The sequence below is a fragment of the Aquarana catesbeiana genome, linkage group LG04 (assembly GCF_042186555.1).
Source record: "Aquarana catesbeiana isolate 2022-GZ linkage group LG04, ASM4218655v1, whole genome shotgun sequence".
Taxonomy (NCBI): Eukaryota; Metazoa; Chordata; class Amphibia; order Anura; family Ranidae; genus Aquarana; species Aquarana catesbeiana.
In genome coordinates this window covers 154,184,101-154,206,089 of record NC_133327.1, presented here as the reverse complement: position 1 = coordinate 154,206,089, position 21,989 = coordinate 154,184,101, and positions in this window count along the sequence as shown.

Below are 21,989 nucleotides of genomic sequence, written 5' to 3'. Positions count from 1 at the left end.
ATTGAGGAGGAATAGGATAGTCAGCATAGACAGTGTTCAAGGGATCCCAGATCCATAGCAAATCCAATCAGTTACATCAACATCAGGTGCTTGATAGCTGCTGATCTAAGACTGATTCATTTTTATGAATCTGAGCCTATCAACGGAGTCGGTGGACAGGTGCACTCTTTGATCCATCACTGATATATAACTGAGGGCGGGGCCACCCGGTGACCCCACCCCCTCTGACACACGGTGACTTCACGGAGACTTCCCTATGGCTTTCCCCGTGATGTCAGAGGGGGCGGGGTCACCCAGTTACCCATCTCTTGTCTTTTTTAACATTTTTGACACTTTTTTTTGTGAAAATGTAGGGGTACATTTGTACCCCATTACCATTTCACACGGGGGGCTGGGATCTGGGCGTCCCCTTGTTAAAGGGGGCTTCCAGATTCTGATAAGCCCCGCCCACAGACCCCCACAATCACTGGGCAAGGGTTGTTGGGATGAGGCCCTTGTCCCCATCAACATGGGGACATCCTCCCCATGTTGAGGGCATGTGGCCTGGTATGGTTCAGAAGGGGGAGGCGCTCTCTCATCCCCCCTCTTTTTCTGCGGCCTGCCAGGTTGCGTGCTCGGATAAGGGTCTGGTATGGATTTTTAGGGGGGCCCCATACCATTTTTTTTAAAATTCTGGCTCAGGGCACCCCTTAATATCCATAGGTGTGGTATGGTTTTTGAGGGGGACCCACACGCCATTTTAAAAAAAAAAATTGGCACGGGGTTCCCCTTAACATTCATACCAGACCTGAAGGGCCTGGTATGGAATTTGGGGGGACCCTAATGCATTTTTTTTAAAGTTTGGTTCTGGGTTCCCCTTAATATTCATACCAGACCCAAAGGGCCTGGTAATGCACTGTGGGGGAACCCCAGGCCGTTTTTTTCAATTACTTTTATGACTTTACTACCGCTAGTACTTTTAGAAGACTTTTTTTCCTTTAGAAATGTAATTTTGCTCTCGGACTGTTGTAAACATGGGAAACATGCACCACTTTACAGGCATACTATAGACACCCCCCAGGTACAAAATTTAAAGGAATATTTCACTTTTATTGTTTCACTTTAAGCATTATTAAAATCACTGCTCCCGAAAAAACGGCCGTTTTTAAAACTTTTTTTGCGCTGATACAGGTCCCCAAACACTTTTTATGACAATAACTTTTGATTTCTCACGTTCGTGTCCCATAGACTTTAACGGTGTTCGCGTGTTCAAACAAGTTTTTTGCCTGTTCGCATGTTCTGCTGCGAACTGAACAGGGGGGGTGTTCGGCACATCTCTATCCTTGATTCTATGAATCCTAGGGTCCTTTCGCAGGCTTTGCAGAATCAGGGAGCGAAGATTTGCAGAGGCATTCAATTCTGAGTCCTCTGGGTCACTAAGGATCACATTATCTGTAACTATCTCCTCCAGCCACGTACAACTCCTTGGGTTTCTGGGGACTGAAAACCATCCCTTGAAGACTGCTGCTAAGTGTTATCCTCTACATCCATGCTGACACAATCCTCCTCCTCCTCTTCTGCCTGTGTGTTTAGCGGGCCCGCAGGAATGCTACCTGGATAAAGGGGGCCTTGAGAGGAAAGGAAGTCTTCCTCTTCTTCCCACTGTTCTGCCTCAAGTGCCCTGTCCATGATTCCACAAAGAGTGTGCTCCAGCGGGAAGACTAGAGGGGCAGTGTCACTGATGCATGCATTGACGCTGCTCACCATCCTTGTGGCCTCTTCAAATGGTGACAGGACAGTGCATGCATTCTTGATTAGTAGCCACTGACATGGTGAAAAGAAGTCAAGCTCTCCTGACCCTGTCCTTGTGCCATACTCGCACAGGTAGTCAATAATGGCCCCCTGCTGTATGTGCAGCCGCTGCAGCATTGCCAACATTGAGTTCCACCTGGTGGGCATGTCATAAATGAGGCGGTTGGTGGGCAGGTTGCATTCCCTTTGAATGTCAGCCAGCTGAGCACTGGCATTGTATGACCGGCAGAAATGACCACAGACTTTTCTGGCCTGCCTCAGAAGATCTTGTAAGCCTGGGTACCTGCTCATGACTTGCTGCACCACCAAATTCAGGACGTGTGCCAAACATGGAACATGGGTCAAGTGTCCCTGTCAGAGGGTGGAGAGAGAAGGTTGGTGCCATTGTCGCATACAACCATTCCTGGCTGAAGCTGGCATGGTGTCAACCACGTCTGAGCCTGCCCCTGCAGAGCTGACAGAATCTCTGCCCCAGTGTGGCTCCTGTCCCCTAGGCAGACCAACTCAAGCACTGCATGGCATCTTTTAGCCTGACTGCTTGAACATTTACGGAGCACTGCTGGTTCAGAGGACAAATCTGCAGAAGAGGCCATAGAGGAAGAAGAAGAGGAGGGGGTGGAGGAGAGAGCTGTGGCAGAATCACCACTAGCATTTTGGAGGTGTGGTGGTGGAACAAGCTCCAACAACACTGAACCCTGTCCTGCATCCTTCCCAGTTGCCAGCAGAGTTACCCCGTGCGCTGTGAAGGAAAAGTAACGTCCCTGCCCATGCCTGCTGGACCTGAAAATGAGCTGCAGAATGGTGGCCAAGTGGTTTAACAGGACAGGTTCCACTCAGAACAGGCCTTGCCATGGTCGACCAAAGAAGTTGAGTGCACATGCTCATATCCAGAGGTTGTCTTTGGGAAATAGACGTATGAGTGCTGCCAGCATTGCTGCAAAGGTTGAAGGGGTGGGGGGCAGCTTGCCAGTGCTCAGACCATACGCCATACACTGCTTTAAATTGGTCTGCATGGCTGTCGTCCCAGAAGGAAGCCTCTTCTAAAGACGATGCACAAGAAAGCCTGCAGTTTGCTGAGGACAAGCAGACTAAGGAAATGGATTACTGGAACCATGTCTTGTGGTCTGATGAGACCAAGATAAACTGATTTGGTTCAGATGGTGTCAAGCGTGTGTGGCAGCAACCAGGGGAGGAGTACAAAGACAAGTGTGTCTTGCCTACAGTCAAGCATGGTGGTAGGAGTGTCATGGTCTGGGGCTGCATGAGTGCTGCCGACACTTGGGAACTAGAGTTCATTGAGGGAACCATGAATGCCAACATGTACTGTGACATACCAAGGCCAAGCGAGATCCCCTCTGGAGACTGGGCCGCAGGGCAGTTTTTCAACATGATAACGGCCTCAAACACACCTCCAAGATGACCACTGCCTTGCTAAAGAAGCGTAGGGTAAAGGTGATGGACTAGCCAAGCATGTCTCCAAACCTAAACCCTATTGAGCATCTGTGGGGCATCCTCAAACAGAAGGTGGAGGAGCGCAAGGTCTATAACATCTACCAGCTCCATGATGGCGTCATGGAGGAGTAAAAGAGGAATCCAGTGGCAACCCGTAAAGCTCTGGTGAACTCCATGCCCAAGAGAGTTAAGGCAGTGCTGGAAAATAATAGTGGCCACACAAAATATTGACACTTTGGGCCCAATTTGGACATTTTCACTTAGGGGTGTACTCACTTTTGTTGCCAGCGGTTTAGACATTAATGGCTGTGTTGAGTTATTTTGAGGGGGCAAAAAATTTGCACTGTTATACAAGAAGTGTAGTAGAAACTGTGCACACTGTATTAGATACTGTGTACACCGCCTGCACTGTATTAGAAACTCTACTAATGCTGCACTGTATTGTATACTGTGTACACAACCAGAAAAGTAGTAGAAACTGTACACACTGTATTAGATACTGTGTACACCACCTGAAGTGTATTGAAAACTATACACACTGTATTAGATACTGTGTACATCACCAGAAAAGTAGTAGAATCTGTACACACTGTATTAGATACTGTGTACACCGCCTGCACTGTATTAGAAACTGTACAATGGCACTGTATTGTATACTGTGTACACCACCAGAAGTGTAGTAGAAACTGTACACACCGTATTAGATACTGTGTACACTGCCCGAAGTGAATTAGTGTATTAGAAACAGTACACCACTGAATGCACTGTAGATATAGGCTACACTGGATGCAGTGTATATATATATATATATATATATATATATATATATATATATATATATATATATATATTATCTCACAAAAGTGAGTACACCCCTCACATTTTTGTAAATATTTTATTATATCTTTTCATGTGACAACACTGAAGAAATTACAATTTGCTACAATGTAAAGTAGTGAGTGTACAGCTTGTATAACAGTGTAAATTTGCTGTCCCCTCAAAATAACTCAACACATAGCTATTAATGTCTAAACCGCTGGCAACAAAAGTGAGTACACCCCTAAGTGAAAATGTCAAAATTGGGCCCAATTAGCCATTTTCCCTCCCTGGTGTCATGTGACTCGTTAGTGTTACAAGGTCTCAGATGTGAATGGGGAGCAGGTATGTTAAATTTGGTGTTATCGCTCTCACTCTCTCATACTAGTCACTGGAAGTTCAACATGGCACCTCATGGCAAATAACTCTCTGAGAATCTGAAAAAAAGAATTGTTGCTCTACATAAAGATGGCCTAGGCTATAAGAAGATAGCCAAGACCCTGAAACTGAGCTGCAGCATGGTGGCCAAAACCATACAGTGGTTTAACAGGACAGGTTCCACTCAGAACAGGCCCCGCCATGTTCGAGCAAAGAAGTTGAGTGCATCTGCTCAGTGTCATATACAGAGGTTATCTTTGGGAAATAGATGTATGAGTGCTGACAGCATTGCTGCAGAGATTGAAGGGAGGGGTTAGCCTGTCAGTGCTCAGACCATATGCCGCACACTGCATCAAATTGGTCTGCATGGCTGTCATCCCAGAAAGGAAGCCTATTCTAAAGATGATGCACAAGAAAGCCCACAAACAGTTTTCTGAAGACAAGCAGACTAAGGACATGGATTACTGGAACCATGTCTAGTGGTCTGACGAGACCTAGATAAACTTATTTGGTTCACATGGTGTCAAGCATGTGTGGCAGCAACAAGGTGAGGAGTACAAAGACAAGTGTGTCTTGCCTACAGTCAAGCATGGTGGTGGGAGTGTCATGGTCTGGGGCTGCATGAGTGCTGCCAGCACTGGGGAGCTACAATTCATTGAGGGAACCATGAATGCCAATATGTATTGTGACATACTGAAGCAGAGCATGATCCCCTCCCTTCGGAGACTGGGCCGCAGGGCAGCATTCCAACATGATAACGACCCCAAACATACCTCAAAGACGACCACTGCCTTGCTAAAGAGGCTGAGGGTAAAGGTGATGGACTGGCCAAGCATGTCCCCAGACCTAAACCCTATTGAGCATCTGTGGGGCATCCTCAAATGGAAGGTGGAGGAGCTCAAGGTCTCTAACATCCACCAGCTCAGTGATGTCGTCATGGAGGAGTGGAAGAGGACTCCAGTGGCAACCTGTGAAGCTCTGGTGAACTTCATGCCCAAGAGGGTTAAGGCAGTGCTGGAAAATAATGGTGGCCACACAAAATATTGACACTTTGGGCCCAATTTGGACATTTTCACTTAAGGGTGTACTCACTTTTGTTGCCAGCGTTTTAGACATTAATGGCTGTGTGTTGTGTTTTTTTGGGGGACAGCAAATTTACACTGTTCTACAAGCTGTACACTCACTACTTTACATTGTAGCAAAGTGCCATTTCTTCAGTGTTGTCACATGAAAATATATAATGAAATATTTGCAAAAATGTGAGTTGTGTACTCACTTTTGTGAGATACTGTATATATGAGACTGCATATATATTAATACACTGCCTGCACTGACTGAATATGAATAATCGAGTAAACACTGAATATATAGTCTATGCTAAATGCAGAGTAATATGTATGCAGTCAGTCTAGTATATATATATATATATATATATATATATATATATGTATCTAGTATATATCTAATATATATATATATATATATATAAAATCAAACACACTGCCACTAACTGAATAACCTGCCTGCTTAATATAACTCAAGCTATCTCTCTGTCCACGGCCAACAACACTACACACACCCGCCGTGTAAGCAACCTTATATAGTGTGGGGGCATGGACTTAGTCCCACTGAGCCATGATTGGCCAAAGGCACCCTGCCTTTGGCCAATTATGCCTCTCTCAGCAGAGATCTCTGTGATTAGCCAAAGCATGCAGGTCAGGCGCATGCTTTGGACAATCACCATACAGCAATGCACTGTGATCTCGCAGTGCATCATGGGGCATTTTGCGGCACTCAAATTTCCCGCTAACGCCCTATAATGTTCACTGTTCTGCGAATGGGCAAACACCCAATGTTCGAGTCGAACTTATGTTCGACCCGAACATTGAGCTCATCCCTAGACAACACTGAAGAAATGACACTAGTATGCATAGCATAGTGAAGACTAGTGAAGAAGTTCAGCATGGTTCAGCATGGTGGCCATTACCGTGGGAAATTACTCAGCTTAGTTAGGAAGTTACATGTTTTTATACTGAAGTGTTAATTCTTTTCTTTTTCTTTTTTAATTGTATTCTTATAACAGGCTCTAATAAGGATCCTTTATGCTTTCGTCCCAGTTTATTTATTTACTGTAAAGTATTGCTAAGCAAAATTTAGAGTAAATATATCCATTGCCAGATTATAAATATATACATACTGTATATATATATATATAAACTCTCAAATGTTAGCAGGGTATCACAAAATGGTGGAAACATCCAGTTCTTAATTTAAACTTCTAGGGGCCAGGAAATTCAGCTTGAAGATCCAGAATGTTTCTCTGAAGCAAAGTTTCTTGAATCTCTTGCCCTCTGGAAGTTCAGAGGGCATAGACTCAATCTCTATGAGGTTCAGATTGGTGGCATCCTTCTGATGGTGTTTGGCAAAGTGTCTAGGAACACTATACTTTGGTGAGCTTTTCCCAATACTCTTTCTGTGCTCACCAAAATGTGCCCTCAGAGTCCTAACTTTCCTTCCAACATACTGTAAACCACATGTGCAGGTGATGCAATAGAGGAAGGAAGAGCATGTAAGAAACTCATTAATGTGAAAGGGCTGACCCATGTGGTCAGAAAACGAGGTTTGACCATGAGAGATAAAGGAAATCAGACAACCATGCTTTCGACATTGATAAACCCCTTTGAGGGCCAAAAACATAGGTATGGAGCCCAAGGGGCATGTTTGGGAAGCCTAAGCTTGCTACGTGCAATCATGTTCTTGATACATTTTGCCTTCTTGAACACAACATGGGGTTGCTCAGGGATTCATCTAATAAGCAAAGGATCCCAATATAAGATTCACCAATGTTTACCCAAAACTTTGCAAATGAACTGAAAGTGGCTGGTAAATGTGGTAAAAAAATTGGACCTTAAGGGACCACTGGTTCTGGAGGGGTGGTGAGAGTGAGACTGCCACCAACCTCTCCATATTTGGCACAGTATTTGCCAAAAGCCTCATTGATGAATTCAAAGCTATAACTCTTTTGGGAAAATTTCTAAAAAAGAATTTGGCTTTGGGAACAGTAATCCTCCTCTCTAGTGCAATTTCTAGCCAAATGGAAAAACTGGCTGAAAAGGATGTTACGTTTTCATGCTGCATAGGGATGGGCCAAACACCCCAGGTTGGGTTTGAACTTGCAAACTCCATTAAAGTCTATGGGACAGGAACATGAAAAATCAAAATTCCTCATTTTAAAGGCTTATATGCAAGTTTAAATATTATGCCTGGGGGTCCTCTTAGTCTGCCTGTAAATTGGCGCATCTGTACGATGTATAGAAAGTGCCACAGCAATAATGACATTTCTAAAGGAAAAATTGTCATGTAAACTTGCTTGCGGCTGTAATCTGTTGTCGGTTCATGGCAATACAGTTTAAAAAAGGGAAAAAAATGGTGTGGAGTCCACCCAAGAACATACAACGAGCCTCCTGAAACATACCAGGCCACATGAACTTAACATGTGGAGGTGGGTGCTTTTTTTTCTATTTGCACCCTACCCATCCCAAAACACCTTGCCCCCAGATCCCGCCCCCCCCCATGTGAATGGGTAGTGGGTACATTGTACCCCTACCTATTCACCAAAAAAGTGTCAAAAAGTAAGAAACACAGTAAACTTTATTAAAAGAAAAAAAATGGCCCCGATGTAATCCACCGTCAATCACACTGCCCGCCAACCCAAAAAATAGAATAAAAAAAACATTGTCATCTCTTCGGAGGCCATCGGCCATCTGGCTCCTCTCTGCTTTTGACAGATCTTTTATAGGCAAATGACAGGGCCACCTAGTTACGTCACCCGGTGGCACCGTTCCTTCTGACATCACATAATGTCACGTCACGTGATGTCAGAAGGGGAAGCGCCACTGTGTGACGTAGCTGGGTGGCCTGCCCCTTGCCTATAAACGAGCTGTCAAAAGTATAGAGGAGGCAGGCTTTTTTTTTCTTCTAATTTTTGGGTCGGCGGGCGGCGTGATTGATGGTGGTTTACATTGTGGAACATTATTTTTTTCTTTTTAATAAAGGACTTGTCAAAAACTGTTTACTGTGTTTCTTACTTTTTGACACTTTTTTGATGATTGGGTAGGGGTACGATGTACCTGATACCTATTCACATAGGGGGGGCGGGACCTTGTTAAAGGGGGCTTCCAGATTCCGTTAAGCCCCCCCACCCACAGACCGTACAAACACAGCCCAGGGTTGTAGGGAAGAGGCCCTTGTCCCTATTAACATGGGGACAAGCACCCCCCCATGTTGAGGGCAAGCGGCCTGGTATGGTTCAGGGGGGGCACTCGCTCATCCCCCCCTTTGCTTGCCTGCCAGGCTGCATGCTTGGATAAGGTTCTGGTATGGATTTTGGGGGGACCCCACGCCTTTTTTTTTTAATCTTGGCATGGAGTTCCCCTTAAAATCTATTCCAGACCTAAAGGGCTTGGTATGGATTTTGGGGGGGACCCCACGCGTTTTTTTTTTTAAATAATTGGCGTGGAGTTCCCCTTAAAATCTATACCAGACCCAAAGGACCTGGTATGGATTTTGGGGGGACCCCATGATGTTTTTTTTCTTAATTCTGTCATAGGGTTCCCCTTAACCACATCAAGACAGGGCACTTTCACTCCCTTCCTGCCCAGACCAATTTTCAGCTTTCAGTGCTCTTACACTTTGAATGACAATTACTCAGCTTTCTTTTGGTGTTATTTAAAGTGGTTGTAAACCCACTAAAAAAAAACCTGCAAGACAAAGGCATAAGGAGCTAGTATGCATAGCATACTAGCTCATTATAAAATACTCACCTTAGATCGAAGCCCCCACAGCAGTCCCCGTACACAGCTCTGGCCGGCGACATCACCCCCACGCATGCTCACGGGACCCGCCGGTAATGGCACACTAGCTGAAGCAACGGCATGCTTCAGTGCGCATGTGCTGATGATGTCGGCACATACAGGTTTAGGAGATATCCAGGGTAGCTAACGGTAAGCCTTATTATAGGCTTACCTGTAGTAAAAAGTGGATTGTAGGGGTTTACAACCACTTTATTCACCACTAGGTTTTTTTGTAGTTTCTATTATAGAATTTTGCAAAAAAAATTATTTTTGTTCATAAATTTGGGCCAAAATTTGGTAAAAATAACCCAAATTAGTGGATATTATTTAGTCTGTGTGAAATTTGTAGAGTCTACAAGCTGGTGCAAATCATAAAAAATTGATCACACCTGATATACTGAAGGCCTATCTCATTTCTTGAGGCCCTGAAATTTCAGGACAGTACAAATACACTAAATGACCCCTTTTTTGAAAGTCGACAGTCCAATGTATTTAGTAAGAGGCATGGTGATTTTTTTTAAGTTGTAATTTTTTCCCACAATTCTTGGGAAAATTAAGAAATTAATTATTGTCATAATAAAAGTTATTTCTCACACACAGCATATGCCTACTTCCAATTACACCCCAAAATACATTCTGCTACTTCTCCTGAGTATGGCCACGTGTAAGACTTTTTCACAGCCTGGCCACATAGAGAGGCCCAACAGGGAGCACCATCAGGCATTCTAGGAGCATAAATTACACATCTAATTTCATTCCTATCTATGACACTTTTGAAGGTCCCAGAGCACCAGGACAGTGGAACTACCCACAAAATGACCCAATTTTGGAAAGAAAATACCCCAACATATATTCCATGAGTAGAACTAATAAATAATTGAGCTACTACAAAAAATAAAATAATAAACTTATAGCTGCCTGCATCAAACAGTGTGGTAAACCGTGCAGTGAAGAGATATAAATGGTTAACAAATGCAGCGCTAAATAAAATAAGTGACAGGATGAGGGACTCACATCCTATATAAAAAATGTGTATGATGGTTATTACAAATAATGTTTATAAACCAAAATAAACGGGCAGTCCCAAATGACTGACAAAAATGTCCATGGTGATATAAAAATTCATCGACATATGCAGTGCAGTGTTCTTAAAGTGAAAAAAGACAAAAGACGAGTGCAGATGATGCTTCCAAATCAGAAAAAAATCTTCATGCATTCAGAATCAGTGTATGAGTGGCAGAAGTGGATACTCTTACCAGAGAGCAGCTGCCTTCAAAACGGTGCAGCAACTGATTGATAATTATAAAGTCACTCCCATTCACATTCACTCCACATATGGACACAGAGAAACAAACAGCAATTTCTTCACAATTACAAAAGTCGTCTTCCCCAGCAGCCTGCTTCCTTTGAATGTCATCCATCCATCTGCTGTGGATCCGCACATCATCTCACAGCCACAGTTGTCTTAGATGGAACTTACCACCAGTGCCTTCCAGCAAAGCACCCCTGGGATCCATTGATCCTTAAAGCTCGCATGACACTCCACCGTACGGTGATTGTGTCCATCTCCTCCGGTAAGAGTATCCACTTCTGCCACTCATACACTGATTCTGAATGCATGATTTTTTTCTGATTTGGAAGCATCATCTGCACTCGTCTTTTGTCTTTTTTCACTTTAAGAACACTGCACTGCATATGTCGATGAATTTTTATATCACCATGGACATTTTTGTCAGTCGTTTGGGACTGCCCGTTTACTATGTTTATTTTGGTTTATAAACATTATTTGTAATAACCATCATACACATTTTTTATATAGGATGTGAGTCCCTCATCCTGTCACTCATTTTATTTAGCGCTGCATTTGTTAACCATTTATATATTCTATGAGGAATGGGCTGCAGATAGGTACTCGGGTACTCTGATGGGCTGCAGATAAGTATTCAGGTAGTCTAATGGGCTGGAAACAAGTACTCGGGTACTCTGATGGGCTGCAGGAGGGAGAGAGTGTTCCTGCTGGCTTCATTTTACAATGCATTGGTAGAGAAGTGGTTAAAATCCATACCAGACCCAAAGGTCCCCCACACTGTTTTTTTCCCCGATTTTTTAAAATTTACATACAGGTGCAGAAAAACCCCTCATAGTTACTCTTGCTGGGTGCAAAAATAGGCCCTGCTGTTAGAAATGAGAAAAAAATTGAAATGACATGCACCTGTCAAACAGGTGCAGAAAAATTGGGCCTCTTTTGCATGTTGTGCCTCAATAACACGGCCAGCACCGGAAAAAAAGGAGAAACGTGCCCCGCCTGCAGAGCATAAAATATACCGAATAATTCTGCACTGCCCTAGGGAAAGAAAATAAGCAGCTAACACGGCCAGTAGGATATGTGCATATAAAAAGGAGACAAAATAAGTGTAGCGCTAACATAAACAACCTTAAAAGTCCAACATGGAGACAATATAGTCCAAGGGCTAGTAAACCTCTAGGTGCAAATTAGACAGAAGTCCTCCATATTTGAGTGGCTCCTAATTAATAATAGTCCATATAAATTACGTGACTTCATGTGTGGAACATATCAATGGGTGCGTAACATCTGAAGTGAAGAAAAACACCACCACCGACAATAAGGAGGCTTACCGGATCTATTGGACCCAAAGAGACATATGCCTAGTTGGGTCAAAACAAGCTTAGGTGGTGGACAGCTGTAGACGATCCGGAGGAGTTGGAAGGATGGAGGTCCTAGGATGAACCGTGGACCGGTGTGTCCCTCAGGGTGATGTCAGAAGACAGATGGCAGTAACAATAGGTGGAAAGGAAAAAGGAAAGGCCACATAGTGTAAATCCATAAAATAGGTAGCAAATTTATTAAAAACCAAGAGATGCACACCGCCTGCAGAGAATGCACCATGTCCGCGACCACCACTTTTCACTGTAGACACTGCTTGCCCTCTTTTAGGGACCTGTGAGCGTCTGCCTCTCCTTGTTGGCCTTTTGAACATGATGAGGATTTTGGGGGGGATTTTTGTAACTTTTTATTATAGAGTGTGGGATGGGAATCTGGTGCTTGGGTGCAATACTTTTGTTCTTGGTGCACTATAAACCATTTTATTATAGTTTTTTTTCAATAAAGAAAATAAGGGTGCAGCAATTGTGCAGATTTTTTTTTACTACTGCTGCAAAAAAAAAACTAAAATAAAATAAATGTAAAAAAATTAAGAAAGGCCAAAAAAAAACAAACATTCTATTCTATTGTCTTTTTTAATTGTATTCTTTTTCTATTTGTTTATTTTATTCTTTTCCTTACTATTCTATTATTTTATTTTCTATTCTTTTTTATTCAAATTTATTCTATTCGAAATTCAAATTTTGGAAGATGGCTATATTCTTTCTATTCTATTCTGTTGTTTTTTCTATACTATTCTGTTATTTTCTATTCTATTCTAATCTATCCTTTTCTATTCTATTCAAATGCAAATTTATTCTATTTGAATTTTGGGAAATGATTATATTCTTTCAATTCTATTCTATTTTTTATAATTGTATTCTTTTTTTATTTGTTTATTCTATTCTAGTATATTCTTCTCTATTCTATTATTTTCTTTTCTATTCTATTCTATTCTATTCTATTTTTTTCTATTCAAATGTATTCTATTTGAAATTAGAATTTCTGAAGATGGTTATATTCCTTCTTTGTTATTCTCTAATATTCCATTTGTTTCTATCATATTCTAGTCTAATCTGTTCTTTTGATTTCTATTCTATTTTGATCTGTTTTACTCTATTATATTCCATTCTTTTATTTTCTGTTATATTCTTTTCTATGCTATTATTTTATTTTCTATTCTATTACTTTATTTATTTTATTATTTATTCTCTTTAGAAATTGGAAAACTATTCGAATTTGAAAACTATTTGAATTCGAAAACTTTTCGTATTCGAATTAGAAAACTATTTGAATTTGAAAACTATTCGAATTCAAAAAGTTTTCAAATTGAAAAATGAATTCAAAAACAATTTGAAACTGATTCAAATTCGAAATTCGTCTGATTTTTTTTCGTTATTTCGGATTTATTTAAATTCGGTACTATTGTAATTCAGAAATTCAATTACGTCCAAATTTCAATTTGGAACAAGATGAACCACATATGTCTACTCTACACTATACTGTAATATATATTCTCTACACTGCACTGTATTATATATTTTCTACACTACACTTTATTATATATTTTCTACACTACACTGTAATATATATTCTCAACACTGCACTGTATTATATATTCTCTACACTACACTGTATTATATATTCTACTCTGACTGATCGCACAATAAACAAACTACCCTGCCTAATATCCATTCATAAACACTATACACGGCCGCCATGTAAGCAGCCTTATATAGTGTGGGGCATGGACATGCCCCTGAGTCATGATTGGCCAAAGGCACCCTGCCTTTGGCCAATCATGGCTCTCACAGCACATCGTGCTGTGATTGGCGCTGTGATTGTCCAAAGCATAGAGGTCAGGTGCATGCGTTGGCCAATAAGCAGCCTTCACTGCACTGCGATCTCGCAGTGCATTATGGGGTGCTCGTCAGTGGGTAAACATCTTGTGAGTGCCCCATTAGTTTATTTGTTCTAGGAACAAACTAAGGCTGGCCATACGTGGTCGAATTTCGAAAGAATTTTCTTTTAAAAATCAGAAAATGTGTGCGTTTTGTGATCCAATGGTGCCACCACTGATTTTGAAATTCGACTAACCAAGCCTTCAATTTCACCTCATTTTGCTACAGAAAATAATTTTCGTGGCTTGGAATCTTCTTTTCTTTCCGGGAATTTTCTTTTCTTGCACTTGTACATTTTTTTTCGATTACATTTCTCGCATGATTCTCCCATCATTGGTTAGGAAATTGTTTGTTTTTCCAAAAATTTCCAACATGTCCGATTACTCAAATTCGATGGCCGCAGGAAAATTGGCTGTTGCTGCAGCCCTCTAATAGTGCGAAATATGAACAAAAATTCTTAGATAAGATTTTCTAAAGACAATTCTTTTGAAATTCGACCCATGTATGGCCTGCCTAACACCCGATGTTCGAGTTGAACTTATGTTAATATATATATATATATATATATATTATTTTATTATATCTTTTCATGTGACAAAACTGAAGAAATTACACTTTGCTACAATGTAAAGTAGTGAGTGTACAGCTTGTATAACAGTGTAAATGTGCTGTCCCCTCAAAATAACTCAACACACAGCCATTGATGTTTAAACCGCTGGCAACAAAAGTGAATACACCCCTAAGTGAAAATGTCCAAATTGGGACAATTAGCCATTATCCCTCCCAGGTGTCATGTGACTAATTAGTGTAACAAGGTCTCAGGTGTGAATGGGTAGTGGGTGTGTTAAATTTGGTGTTATCGCTCTCACCCTGTCGTACTGGTCATTGGAAGTTCAGAATGGCACCTCATGGCAAAGAACTCTCTGAGGATCTGAAAAAAAGAATTGTTGCTATACATTAAGATGACCTAGGCTTTTCACTGGGGTCTCTGCACAGGAGTAGCCCTCATTCCAGTCTACATGAAAAATGGTAAGCAGGAGGTTTTTTGGCAGAATGTCACCAAGAAGTCCCCCTGCAGTTATTACAGCGACTTCAGGCCCCAGTTGTCAAAGATAGCATCCCACACTTATTGCAGGTGATTTCCAGATGTTCAAATCAATGTACCATGCAAAGTGCCATCCTCACTTCCAAGTCTAAGGAAGTCACTCAAATCAGATGTCTTTTCTGACTGCTCACGTGTGTGACTTCCCACTAGAAAGTCCTGAGGCCAACCTTCTCCAGAGCACACAGTGACAAATCCCAGATTTTTGTCTATAATTTTGTACAGCCCCATGTCGTGTGATGTTGATCATATAAAAAAGCACCCACTGTCTTGGCATCAGTGGGATGGATTTTTGTTTCTATTCATTATTATGTTTATTTATATGCTCACACATTACAGTCAATAGGAACAAGATGACCATTACAGATATACAATATTTATTTACACAACATTATATGCCTGAATAAAGAAAGGATTATACAAGATGAACTTTGACAAGGTTAGGGGGCTCTACTTGTGAGAGCTTACAATCAAAAAGGGAGGGGCAAGTGATACAAAAGGTAATAACTGTGAGGAACGAGTTTATGGACAAAGTAAAAGTGCAGTTTTTAAGTGAGATGATGAGATAGGTTTTCCTGAAGTGATGCATTTTTTTCATTTTTTTTTTAGCAGTTTACTAGAGTTGGACAGAGTTGGAGAATAGGAGATAAAAGGACAGATTGGGATAAGGAGCTCTAAGAAGGGGAGAGGCTCTGGAGAAATCCTGAATGTGAGCATGGGAGGAGAAAGTAATGAGGGAGCTAAAAAGCAGCTTAGAAAGCAGGAGTTCTTGGAAGGAGCAGAGAGCACGATTTGGATAATATTTTGACAACAGGTTGATGATGACGCTTGGTGCAAAGTTGTGGATGACATTGGCATGTTCCTGATAATATTTTGAATTTTATTTATTTGATGAGTAGAAGCCTGTTGAGAGATTGGCAAGGAGGGGTGTCAAACTTTGAATAGTTTGTAAGAAAGATAAATCCAGGTGGGCGCCCCCCTGCCCCAAAGCACCCCCCATGTTGAGGGCATGCAGCCTGGTATGGTTCAGGAGAAGGGGGGCGCTCCCTCACCTCCCCTTTCCTGACCTGCTCAGCTGCATTCTTGGATAAGGATCTGGTATGGATTTTGGGGGGATCCCATGCCATTTTTTTTATTTTGGTGTGGGGTTCCCCTTAAAATCCATACCAGACCCAAAGACCCTGGTATGGATTGGGGGCAACCCCCACGCAATTTTTTTTTAACATTTTAACATTTTTGTATTGCTGGAAATTTATCTGTCGTTTTTTTTCTTTATAAATATCAATTTTGCTGCAGCAGGTTCTATACACTGTACAGATGCGCCACTTTACAAGCAAACTAAGGGGATCCCCCAGACACTACATTTAAAGGAATTTTTCATTTTTATTGTTTTACTTTAAGCATCATTAAAATCGTTTTTTTTTAAAAATTGCATTCCAGTTCAGGTCCCATAGAATGTAATAGTTCATAGACTTTGCAGTTCTGATGCAAACCAAACTGGGGGGTGTTCGGCCCAAGCGTGAGAAACATTTAATAATAAAAATCAATAAAATATTATACTCACAAACAATGAGAGAGGGGGTGCAGTGGGAAGCAAAATACTGGAGCAGATGTGAAGTCCATGCAAGGGATGTCTGACTTCCTGCCTTGGCCACAGGCTGGGGAAAAGTGATGGGGGATTTTAACTATCCAGACATAGACTGGGCGGAAGGAACTGTGCATTCATCTAAAGCTCGACATTTACTAAAGATCTTGCAGGACAACTTCATGGATCAGATGGTAAATGCATCAACAAGAAACAAAGTGTTATTAGACCCACTGATTACCAACAAAACAGACCTGATCACGGATGTGGAAATACGAGGCAATAAAGGAAACAGCGATCACAGGTCAATTAATTTCAGTATAAATCAAACAAATAGGAAACATAAGGGGAATACAAAGACACTGAATTTCAAAAGAGCCAACTTCCCTAAACTACGATCCTTGCTAGAAGATACTAAATGGGATAAAATCTTAGGAACAAAGAACACGGAGGAAAAATGGGTGTGCTTTAAGAGCATATTAAATAAGGGTATTAGCCAGTGCATCCCAATGGAAAATAAATTTTAAAGAGCTAAAAAAAATGTCCTGGGTGGCTTAACTCCAATGTAAAAATGCATATAAAAGCAAAGAAGAAGGCCTTCAAAAAATATAAGGCTGAGGGATTATCATCAGCATTCCAACTTTACAAAGAATGCAACAAGAAATGTAAAGGTGCAATCAGGGCGGCTAAGATAGACACATAGCAGAAAAGAGTAAAAAAAACCCAAAGAAATTCTTTAAGTATATAACTAGTAAGAAAGGGAGGTCAGATCATATTGGCCCCATAAAGAATGAAGAAGGGAATCTGGTAACTAAGGATGGAGAGATGGCGAAGGTATTGAATTCATTCTTCCCCTCAGTCTTCACGAGGGAAATGGGGAGCTTCAGTAACCAAAACTACAATGTTTATCCTCATGACACATCACAGGAAGCACCCTCATGGCTAACAGAGAATAGAATTAGAAATAGACTTGAAAAATTTAACATTAATAAGTCAGCAGGACCAGATGGCTTGCATCCGAGATTCCTTCAGGAACTCAGTCAAGTAATTGCCAGACAATTTTACTAACAGTCTACTGACTGGCATGGTACCAGCAGATTGGAGAAAAGCCAATGTAGCACCAGTATTTAAAAAAAGGCCAAGATACATCCCTGGGAAATACAGACCAGTTAGCATAACATCAATAGTATGCAAGCTCTCGGAGGGGATGATAAGGGACTATATACGAGATTTTAGTAATGAAAACGGAATCATTAGCAGTAATCAGCATGGATTCATGAAGAATCGTTCTTGCCAAACCAGCCTATTAACCTTCTATGAGGAGGTGAGCTGCTATCTAGATAAAGGAAGGCTCCTAGACGTGGTGTATCTGGATTTTGCAAAGGCATTTGATAAGGTTTCCCATAAACGTTTACTGTACAAACTAAGGTCTGTTGGCATGGACCAAAGGGTGAGTACATGGATTAAAAACTGGCTACAGGGGTGAGTCCAGAGGATGGTGATAAATGGGGAGTACTCGGATTGGTCCGGTGTGGAAAGCGGGGTCCCCCAGGGTTCAGTCTTGGGATCAATACTATTTCATTTATTCATAAATGAACTGGAGGATGGGATAAACAGCTCAGTCTCATTATTTGTGGATACTAAGCTAAGCAGAGCAATAATTTCTCTGCAGGATGTGGAAACCTTGCAAGAACATGTGATCAAATTAATGTGGTGGGCAACTACATGGCAAATGAGGTTTAATGAAGAAAAATGAAAAATAATGTATTTGGGTGGCAAAAATATGAATGCAATCTACTCACTAGGGGGAGAACTTATAGGAAATCTAGGATGGAAAAGGACCTGGAGGTCCTAGTAGATGACAGGCTCAGCAATGGAATGCAATGCCAAGCTGCTGCAAGCAAAGTGTCAGGGCTGGGCTCAGCCCTTCCTTCTCAAAGCTGGCCACTCAGCTGTCGGCTAATTGCCAGCTCCTATCTCTCCACAGTGACTCACTTGTTGATGATATCCTGCTAGTCAGTCCTGCCTACTTAAGCCGTCCAGTTCATGCTTGCTGTTCTACTACACTCCTCTCTGGCTCCCTGATGTTTTGGCTTGTCTGACTATCCTTTCCAGTTCCTGAACTCTGGCTATGTTTTGACTACTTTTACCCTTTTTTATTATTATTAAACAAGTGTGATTTAACTGTACTTCTGTCTCAGTCTCAGGGGTTTTTCTGTATAACTCGCTACAGTTATTATGCCATTTGTATGTCCATTGTACCATTGTATAAATATGCACTTTATGCCTTCTAGTATTTGGTTTTATAGCTCATGTCTTGATGAACAGTTGTGCTTGTATATACTATTTTTTGTAATAAACTATTTTTATCAACTATTTTGGACTTATTTGCTGCAGTACAAAACCCCTTAAAGAAACTTTCATACTTTATATGCTGTCTCAGTCTGATTCATGGTTTCTGACACAAAGCAAACAGAATATTGGCATGCATTAAAAAGGGGGTTAACTCCAGAGATAAAATGATAATTCTCCCATTCTACAAGACTCTGGTCCGGCCGCACCTGCATATGGCTGTCCAGTTCTGGGCACCAGTCCTCAGGAAGGATGTGCTGGAACTGGAGAGGGTCCAGAGAAGAGCAACAAAGCTAATAAAGGGACTGGAGGTCCTTAGTTATGAGAAAATATTACGAGCACTGAACTTATTTTCTCTGGAGAAGAGACGCTTGAGAGGGGATATGATTTCAATGTACAGATACCGTACTGGTTACCCCCCAATAGGGATAAAACTTTTCTGCAAAAGGGAATTTAAAAAGACACATGGCCATCCACTAAAATTAGAAGAGGAGCGGTTTAACCTTAAACTGTGTAGAGTGTTCTTTACTGTAAGAGTGGTAAGGATGTGGAATTCTCTTCCACAGGCAGTGGTTTCAGCGGGGAGCTCCTGAATGACCACAACATACAGGGATATACAATGTAATACTGACATAAAAGCACACACACAGGTTGGACTTGATAGATTTTTTTTCCTTGTCAAAAGAAGTTTATTGAGTATACAATGTTATAAAGATACATAAAGTAAGTTTACAAGGATCTATAAAGTAAGCTCATTGTTTTACAGTAGGGTTTATATAGGTAAATATCATGAAATTTCAAATATTAAACATTGGGTTCACGTAAACCTAAATTAAAGATATATATCATTTCCTTAGTTACTTTTGTAGGTATTTAAATGATTTATACCTACTATACATATTGTTTACAAGTAGAGTGTATATAGGTCAAATAAATTCTGATAATGAGCTTTAATCGTAAGGTGGAGAAAAGGAAAGAGAAAGAAGAAAAAGGGTTGAAAGGTAGAGGTATGGTCCACAAGGTTGTCCCGCTCGTCAGTTTATTATTCTTTTTAGTTCTCTTTGAAGCCTTAGAATGGGTGTCTCTGTAAGTCATTTAATCTGTTACCATGGCAACAGGACAGAGTCATTGAAGTTTGACAGGAACTGTTGTTTTATCCAAGGATGCCAAAGTTTTTCAAATTTTGGAATTTGATTTTGATCGATGGCTACAATCTTAGCATGGGACATTGTATTATTCATTCTGTGAATTGTTTCTGCTAGTACCAATGTAGGAGATTTCCATGCCTTGGCCACTGTTTGTTTTGCAGCCGTTATTAGTTGGATCATAAGTTTGAATTGAGAGAGTGTTAACCATTCCGGTTTTAGATTAAGTAAAGTTAAATATGGATCTGGTTGTATTATTTTTTAAAATATTTTAGATGCAATCACGAAGACTTCCTTCCAGAAGGTTTGGATTACTGGGCACGTCCACCATATGTGTAAATATGTGCCTATTTCTGGGCATCCTCGAAAACAAAGAGCTGAGGTATTAGGTGAATATTTTGCCACTCTAGCGGGTACAAGGTACCAGCGAGTTAGGACTTTATAATTTGTCTCCAGTGCTAAGATGTTGGGTGAGGATGACTTAGATGTGAGCCATATGTTAGACCAGTCCGTGTCTTCTAAAGTTCGTCCCAGGTCCTCCTCCCACCTCTGAACGTAAGAGGGTCTATTAAGATTTGCTACTCCATATAATTGATTATAAAGTGATGAAATTGTACCTTTAGCAAATGGATCTTTTGTACAGATTGATTCAAAAATGGATAATTGGGATAATGGTGTATCCCCCTTTAGGAATGGTGTATAGAAATTTTTGATTTGGAGATATCTGAATATCTCAGAGTTTGGTAGATCATATTTTTCTCTAAGCGATGGGAATGAAAGGAATGATTTAGATGCTATGAAGTCATTTAGTGTCTGAATGCCTGATGTTGTCCAAGCTTTAAAAGAATTTGGGTAGATCCATGCCGGATAAAAGGCCGGATTTCTGATAAAAGAAAGGAGAGGATTGTGTGGAGATTGTAACTGATATTTGGTTTTTAGTTTATCCCAGAGAGATAAGAAGTGTTTAGTTATGGGATTATGAATTTTAAAGCGGTCTTTAGGATCAAGCCATAATAAATTTGATATTAATAGAGGGTCATTTTCTGAAGCCTCTATAAATACCCATAATGGGATTTCCTGTTTTGCATGGTATTTGGACAGACTGGCCAAATGTGCTGCTCTGTAGTAGTTAGTAAAATTAGGGTATCCCAGGCCTCCTTTATTTTTGGGAAGATGTAGTGTGTGTATAGGTATACGTGGTTTAGAAGAGCCCCATATAAACGAAGTTGCTCTTTTTTGTACTATTCTCAAAAAATAGGAAGGAATTGGAATAGGGAGGACTCTGAATAGATAAAGCAATTTGGGTAGAATAGTCATTTTGATTGCATTAATCTTCCCTATCCAGGATAAAGGAAGTTGCGACCATTGTTTTATTAGATTTGTGATCTGTCTTAATACAGGAGGATAATTGGTTGAGAATAAGTCAGAATAAGATGCTGTTAAATGAATTCCAAGATATGGGATTGATTTTTCTGCCCATGTGAATGGGAGTGCAGCCCTAGCCGGGATCAATTCCATGTTTGTGAGTGAAATATTAAGCACTAGGCATTTCTTAGGATTAATCATAAGGCCGGATAGGGCTGCAAATCCATCAAGAGCTGGTATTAAGTTAGGACCAGAGACCTGTGGTGATGATAGAAAAAGTAATATATCGTCTGCAAATATACATAATTTGTGTGTAATACCTCCTACTTCAATGCCAGTTATAGTTTGGTTTGTTCTGATGTATTGGGCCATGGGTTCGAGTATAAGGGCAAATAATAAGGGAGATAATGGGCAACCCTGTCGGGTACCTCTTTCGATATTAAAGGCTTCAGATTTGTATCCAGCATATTTTATATAGGCTTTGGGTTTATTACATAATGCTTTGATCCATGTTAAAAAGTGGGGTCCAAAACCCCATTTTTGTAATGAATATTGCATATATTGCCAGGATACTGTGTCAAATGCCC